Raw genomic sequence first — 8,660 nt, forward strand, 5'->3', positions numbered from 1 at the left:
GTCCTGCAACTCTTTCAGATTCATGTTCTCAGAGCTGGGCATCACTTGACCCCTCTGGAGGTACCTTGGGAAATCCCATTGGTAAAACTTGCCATTCCTACACCTGGCTCAAGTTTTGCTCAGAGCGAGCAGTCTTCTCAGAGTATTGGCGAAAACAGAAACAAACAAAACACAGTGGTAATTGTTTAATATTGCAGTCGCCTGAGATTGGAAGATTACTTCACACAAAAACAAACTAGGTAAAAGTTCTAGAACAAAATATGAGGGATAAGATTATATAGGGCACTAGTCTTTGGAACCTCCAAGAACCCACACATGCTCGGGGCCCTGTACATACCCGGGGCTGTAGGTGTGCTCAGGAAGGAACTGAGAAAGATGCAAAGTCTCCCTGAGGCTCTGCAGAAGTGTGCCATGAAGACTTGGGCAGAGGGGTAAAGACACGTGCCCCAACATACAGGATCTACCGTCAAACCCCAAGACAAAGAAATAGAAAAGAGAAAAAACCAAACAAACAAACAAACAACAACAACAACAAAAAACTAATAACTCTGTTTATAGCCCAGCTGTCCTCAAAATCTAAGGGATGTGGAACTTGGCTTATTTCACTTAACACAATGATCTTCTCTTCCATCCACATTGTCAGAAATGGCAGGATTTCATTGTTCCTTTATGGCTGAATAATATTCTATTGTGGATGTTCATCGCATTCTCTCTATATAAATATATATGATTGTTATGCTGTCCTGTCCCAGTTATAAAAAAAAAAGTAAAAACCACTTAAAGATGAAGGAGAAAATAAAACTCCAAGATTTGAAAAGAATGAAATAAAGCTGAAAGAATTAGTCACTCTATGTGTCCTTCAAGGAATAATGAAGGTGGTAGAAATAAAATAACCCCAAAATAAATCTACATGAAGAGATGAAGGGTACGGATACAGGTAAGCACAGAGTTAACCAAAGGTAACTTTTTGTTATTAAAAAATGTTCTCTTATTTGATTTAAAATAACTAGATAAAGCAATAATCATAAATTCATATCAATGTGTATATAATGCAGAAGCATGTTTTTTGTATGACAAAACATCAGAAGGAAGGTGACAGAAAATCTCAAGGAAACAATTGCAAACAGAACCAGCAGCATGTTTAAAGGCATGTAAACATGACCACGTGGGAGCTTTCCCAGGAAAGCAAGGTTAGTTTCATATCAGATAATTAAAGGAATACATGCTGTCAATAGAAGTAATAGTACATTATCACCTCAAAAGTCATAGAAAAAGCACTTGTTAAAATCCAACAGACTTCATTATGGTAAAACACAGCAACCAGGAATAGAAGGAGACCCCCAGCCCTGGCACAGGACATCTCAAAACCCCCAGACCTAAAGTCTTTCTTAAGGACGGTATCTCTTCACCAAGAGTCCGCGGTTGGTCTCCTGCTTCAACAGTGCTTGGAGGGAACCTGGCGCTGGAAGCTAGGAGCCCGCAGCCCTGCACCAGCTACTCCCAGCGCCGTCAGACCGCCAGGAGGCTGCCACCGCTCCATCACTGCGCAACCACCGCACAATGACGATCGCGTCCCCCTGGCAGGTGCGCCAGAACTACCTTCAGGCCTCTGAGGTCGTCTCCCACATCTACCTGTCCGTGTCTTCCTACTTCGACCTTGATGATGCGACTTTGAAGGACTTTGCCAAATACTTTCTTCACCAATCTCAGGAGGAGCGGAAAAGTGCTGAGAACCGATGAAGCTGCAGAACCCACCAGGGGGCCAGATCTTCCTTCAGGATGTCAAGAAACCAGACCGTGGCGCCTGGGAGAGGGGGCTCCATGCCATGGAACCTGCTCTGCACTTGGAGAAAAGCTGAATCAGTCACTTCTGGTACTGCACGAACTGGCCGCTGAAGAAAATGACCCCCACTTGTTGACTTCATTGAGACTCATCACCTGAACGAACAGGTGCAATCCACCAAAGAATTGGGTCACCATGTAACCAACTTGCGCAAGATGGGAGCCCCAGAATCGGGGATGGCAGAACATCTCTGACGAGTGCACCCTGGGAGACGGTGATAAGGAGAGCTGATCCTTAGGCGGACATCCCTGTAGCCATGGAAGTGACCTCCCTGGTCGCCAAGGCAGTGCGTCCATGTTGGGGTTACCTTCACCTTTTCTGTAAGTTCTACCAAAACATCCACTAACGTTCTTTAATTTGTACCATCCCTTCAAATAAATTTGGTTACCCCCAAAAAACAAAACAAAACAAAACAAACAAACAAAAAAACCACTTCCCTATGAATTGCATTTGATTTCTAGCAAGGACATTAAATAACAAGAAACTAAAGCATCCACATTAAAAGAAAAGTAATTAAATCTACCCCCACTTTGACATGATTTAAAACATAAGAAAGTCACAAACTTTCAAAAGTTAAAAAATGGTTTCATTATAGTTGAGAATAAAAGATCAACAATTCTAGACACTTGTGAGGAATAAATCCAAAAACTAAAGGGAAAAAAAAAATTCCATTTACAATAGCATCAAAAAGAAAACATTTAGAAATAAATTTAATGAGTGAACATTTGTATAAGGAAAGCTAGAAGGCATTATAGAAAGAAATTAAGGGACTAGATGAAAGAAATACATGCTTTGCTCCTTGATTAGAATATTTTAAATTGTAGAGATGACAGAATTCTCTCAATTGATCCATAGATTCATCATAATTCCTATTGAAATCCCAGCTTTTGCTTTTGTAGAAAATGAGTGGCGTATCTTAGGACCTTCAAGAGACTCAAAATAGCAAAAAGTGGAAAAGAATAATAATGTTGGAGGGTTCACATGTCCTTTTCTCAAAACTTGCTACAAAAATAAAGATAGTCCATATAAAAAATAAAATATGGAGATACGTTGATTTTCTGTCAATTATATAAATTTAGATAAAGTGTACTAATGTCTAGAAAAAAATGTTTAGCAAATACTCAAAAATAATTAGAAAATCCTTCTAGGTTTTCTAAGTCTTTCAGTGTTAAACTAACAATCCCATTTAAACTGTAATTTAAAACATTTCCAATGAAGAATTTCCCAGGGTTCTACTTCAGCACAGTTCACAAAATATTAAACATTAAAGAATTCCAAGTTTATAAAACTCGTCCTTATAATACAAAGAAAAGATTACCACCCACCTTATCATATGAGGCCAACATTACCTCCATATATAAACCAGATAAAGAAATGGAATTATAAAAATGCTAATTATCATCACAAAATAGATTAATAGCAATGCTAATGAAAATCTCCACAATGACTTTGTGCAAACTGACAAGCAGTTTCTAACATTTATGTGAAGATACAAAGGTCAAGAATAGGGAAGGTTTTTTATTTATTATAGTTTTAACTTTTTATCAGTGCTTTATAATTATAAATAGTATTTGGATTTGTTATGATACATTCATATGTGGATACAATGTAACAATATAATTGGGTCAATTTTTTCATCCAGGACCTCCTCTGTCCCTCTGCTCCCTCCTGCTGGTCCCTCTCCTCTACTGATTTCCCTTCTATTTTCAGGAGACCTTCATACAACTTTTTCTTCCCTTTTTTATATATTTTCTAGCTTAGAAATATGAGAAAAAAATACACTCCTTGACTTTCTGAGGTTAACCAAGACTTTAACGAAGGAGCAAATTGTGAGAGAACTTGTTCTGTTGGATACCAACATTTTTAGTTCAGATGATTAAGATTGTAAGTTATTTACTCAGTGATAGAAAAATACTAAAATGAAATAGAATTAGAGTACCCTGAATTATACCCAAACATATAAAAACATTAGATTTAAAACATAATTGGTATTATAGTCAGTGAAAAAATGTGTTATTTTCAATTAACAAGACCTGGTTTGTAAGTCCATATTATATATGTGTGTGTGTGTGTGTGTGTGTGTGTGTGTGATATGATACATATATGATAAAATAGCTTCTCTTTTCATATCATACACCAATTACAAGAGATGTAAATAAGAAATAATAAGCCAAGATTCTGCATTATTTTCGTAAACTTTTGTTAGACACAAAAAAAGACATTGAGTAGCAGTTAAAGAGCATTAGCTGCAAAGAAAAAGACTGATAAATGTGACAAGATTATAATTAAGAACTTTTGTTCATCAAGGGACATCAGTGAGAGGAGGAAAATGAGCACTCCAGGGGGTAAAATATATTTACACAACATATAACCATAAATGGGCTTATATCTAGAAAATATGGAGTGTAAATAATTTATAAGCCCTTTTGAAAACGATTTTGCATAATCTACTGAACTTGAATAAATTCATCTTCCATGACTCAGAAATACTACTTTCTCATAAAATTTTAATAGAAATATGTGCACATGTACACAAGAGCTGTGTATGAAAATGCTTAAGACACTATTTGCCATAAACTAGAAAACTTCACACTGAAGCATAGCAGATAAATCTGTATGCGTGTGTATATATGAATAGGTACTGCATTCATGCCATATAGCAATCATCATGAGAAAATAACAGTTCATACAGCAAAATGAACGATGCTCACAAAAGAGAAATAAGGAGACCTAGAATAGTATGTAGAGTTACAATTTTATAAAAGAGAAGAAAAGGAAAAATTAAATGCTGGTTTGCAGCATTGAGTAGGGGGCACACTAAGAGGGTAAAAGAGAGCTTGCAGGGAGGGAAGGGGAGCCGTGGAGAGCTGGCACCCAGGACCCAGGCTCAGGACTGCGTGGCTGTGCGGGCTGTGCTTGTTTGTGACGATGGCTTGAGTTGTATTCTGTCTTTTTTTTTTTTTTTTAATTTGTTACAATTCACAAGTAAAAACTATGAATACTTATCGTGTAGCGCCTGATATTTTCACACACACACACACAATACACACACACACACACATACACACACGCAATGGAATGGTTAAATTGAGCCAGTTTAGCATGTACATCACCTCACATCCTTTTCTTTCCTTTCTTTTTTCTTTTTGGTGGTGAGAACTCTTAAAATTTACCCCCTGAGCCATTTTCTGTCTTTCTTCTTTCTTTTTTCTTTTCTTTTTTCTATGCTGGGGCTAGAACCCAGGGTTTTGCATGTGGTAGACAAATGCTCTACCTCTGGGATACATCCCCATCCCCCTCCGAGCCATTTCCAGTACACAATACACTGTCATTAACTATAGAGACCTTGACTTACAAGGGATCTTGGGAATACACTCCTTATGCATAACTGCCTCTGTGTACTTTCACCAACATCTCCACCCCTCCTTCCCCCAGCCTCTGTATTTTCTTCTGGAGCGTCTTTCTATATGTGTGGTATAATTCACCCAACAGGGTAATAAAATAAAAGAAAAGTTATAAAACTCATCTTTGTTTTATTTCTAAAAAATCAGCAAACTAGAAATAGAAGGGGACTTATCTTTGTTTTTAAAATTCTGTTTATCAAACACCCACAATCATGTACATATTTAATAGTTAAAAACATATCATGTGTAACCTGAAATAAAAAATGCCTAATATTACTGCTTATTAATATATTTACTGAAAATAGTAGCCAGAACTGTAAGACAAAAGCAAATAAAAGCCATGTAATAGCACCTTATAAGGGTACCTCAACAGCATTCTTAGAAAATATTAACACCAATAAGAGATTAGCAACATATCTGGTTGCTATCAATATGCAAATATATGATTAATATATATGGTTAATATCAATATGCAAAATTATTTAAATTACATACACTAAGTTCAATTGGAAAAAACAAATTAATAAACTAAGCATTGTACTCAGGGGAGATAAAAATGGATCAATAAAACAGAAGATATGACTAGAAACCAGATCCATATAGAAATGGAAATTGACAGAGGGATAAAGTTGACATTACAGAGAAGCTGAGAAATAAGGGACAATTTAAAATAATTTCCTTATGGGAAAATAGAAAGAGACCAAAAGACAAAATGAGAAATGGGAGTGGTAAGTGTGGGCAAGAGGTGTGGACAGAGAATGGGGCACAGAGGAGAGTCAGGCAGAGTTAAGGGACAGGGACAAGCTAATTCAAGGTCATGTTTAAAGGAAACTTATAAAACATTTAGAGGTTAACATAGGATTGTCTTGTTCATGGATTCGAGGTTGGCAAGTATCTTTCAAGACTCAAAGTAGTTATGAATTTTGCTTAAGAGTTATTTACAGTTGCTCTGTATTAATAGGCTCTCTTTATCCAAAGAAATCTGAAGAGGGAGAAGCTCTGTGGAATCAGCAGGGTAAGTGCTTGTCTCTGAGCCCTGCTGGAAACAGGCACACTGACTGGACCCACAGATGTAGAGGACTGGGTCTGCCCCAAATCTCAACTGTGGGCGCAGAGGACTGCAGGAAAGTCGGAAGGTCCACGCAGCCGCGGGAACTAGGCAGGAGCAGTGAGGTTTGCCCAGGGCTGAAGATGGTGTCAGCCAGGAAACACCCCGAAGACAAAGGGAGCAAGGAGGTCAGAGGGTCACCCCACAACAGTAGCAGCTTGTGAGAAGTGGAGGCTCCTGCCCATTAGATGGAGAGCTGTACATACTGTGGAGTTATCTAGAACCTCCCAAGGTACTAGCTGAAGTGCTTTTCCAGGATAAAACCCCTTACTAGGAGAAATTGCTAGAGCAAGTCAAAATGAACAAGACAGAGAAATAAAGAAAGTTCCAAAGAAAGGAAAAAGTTCTTGCCATTCATCCTAAAAGTTCAGGAAATTAATTTTACTAAAAAGGAAGAATAGAAAAGACTGGTCAGCCAGGCACAATGGCAGCATGCCTGCAATCCCAGCGGCTCAGGAGGCTGAGGCAGGAGGATCTCGAGTTCAAAGCCAGCCTCAGCAAAAGTGAGGCGCTAAGCAACTCAGAGAGACCCTGTCTCTAAATAAAATACAAAATAGGACTGAGAATGTGACTCAGTGGTTCAGTGCCCCAAGGTCAATCCCTGGTACCAAAAATAAAAAAAAGAAGAAGATGACAAGACCCTGGTCAGACCTCATATACTGTTTTTATAAGATTAAGGAGAAAAAGGAAATGGTAACCCAAGTTCACTACAAGAATTACAAAAAGTTCTGGTTCCCCCCCCCCCATAAAAAAATAAAAAGACAAAAGTCATGAAATAATAACTCAAGTCAAAATTAGAAAAACTTCAAAGTGAAGTTGCTGTGAAAACAGAATATTTGAGAAAAGAGGAAAGAATGCAGAATAGATTTAAACTAAAACAATCACTTGAGATATAAGAATGACATAAAGAACACTCACTGAATAATATATGATATCTTAAAATGTAGTGAAAGGAGAAAAATACGTAATATCAAAAAGCAGACCAGCTGGCCTTGTAATTGCTCTCATGAAATGTGATCAGATTTCAGCCCTTCCTGAAGCTATAGTATGAGGTTCTAGTTCTAAGAGAATTGAAAGTTAGATGACAATCACATTTTCAAAAGGTAATATCTGAAAGACACTTCTGTCTTTCACCTATTCAATCCTGTGTCTTTGTGAGTTACCGTCTGTGCTTCACTTTACTTATAAATTGGAATAAAATAGTAACTATTTCAGAAAGCTCTTGGTGACTTCTTTTAAAAGGAAAGACGCTTATAATTCCTCGTGACACGAAGACACAATAAACAATGATAGTTCTTCTTACTGTTACCTAACCTAATTTTTAGTGGTATCCTTTTACATAAGGATACAGATTTGCTCTTTTACTAAAAATCCAGACAGATTGCACCTTACCAATGATGGGTAAAGTAATTCATAATAGCTAACAGACATTTAATAAATGACATTCAACTTTGGTTTCTGGTCATACTTTTATATTATCTTTTGCAAATGTAAATAAACAGGTTCCAGATCTTGTTCAAAGGTATAAAAAGCAATGCTTGGTGAAGTATAACAGGGAGTTTTATGTGGCAACAATTCAGTTAGCAATACTAAAACTTCTGCAATGGCTAATCAATATTTTAGTTGCTTCAGGGTCCAAAGCTGCTCTTAGAGGTAATAAGAAAACCAGCATTTCATGTCAATAAAAAACGAAAAATCTATCTATGTGTGTGTATGTATAACATCTACAAATTTGTAGGGAAAAAAAAAAAGAAAAATTTTAAATACCACTAATGTGGTGGTTTATTCCTTCTACTTTTCTTTATATCTTTGATTTTATGAGTACCTAACAATATTTAAAATATTCTCTATATGTTTCCTCATTATGTAAGTTATCATTGTCAAGCATTTTTGCAGCATTTATTTAAAAAGCCCTCAGTCATTTACATTTCAACCTGAAGTTTTCAAAATGTCCCCTAATACTTGCAATTGCCGTGTTACTTATTCTGACCTTGTCCCCCAAATGAGGAGTTGATTTTGCTGTGGACTTGCTAGGAGTGAGAAGCATATGATACTGGTCTCACTGAAGGATTGTGGTTAGAGCTCAGAGCACGAAGTCCTCTCCCCGCAATCTGCTTTCCTTTACAGACGGCTGCTTCTTTGCCAGTGGACGCTTCTCCTCACTTTGGGGGCTCCCTGAGTGTCAGACACACCAAGCTGGGATTCTTGGCACAAATGCAACCAATTGTGATGAGCACTTCTGAGAAGCCTGCTCCTCCAACAGCCTGAGAGTGAGCTTTGGTGCCATGTGTAAGAACGCTCTTGG

At 37.4% G+C, this 8,660-nt stretch overlaps 1 pseudogene; it reads left to right on the forward strand.

The window, feature by feature from the left end:
* The first annotated feature begins 1,560 nt into the window (after positions 1-1,560).
* Positions 1,561-2,074, forward strand: LOC124962177 (ferritin heavy chain-like; annotated as a pseudogene).
* The last annotated feature ends 6,586 nt before the right edge of the window (positions 2,075-8,660 follow it).

Source organism: Sciurus carolinensis, chromosome 12 (genome assembly GCF_902686445.1).
Source record: "Sciurus carolinensis chromosome 12, mSciCar1.2, whole genome shotgun sequence".
NCBI classification, from domain to species: Eukaryota; Metazoa; Chordata; class Mammalia; order Rodentia; family Sciuridae; genus Sciurus; species Sciurus carolinensis.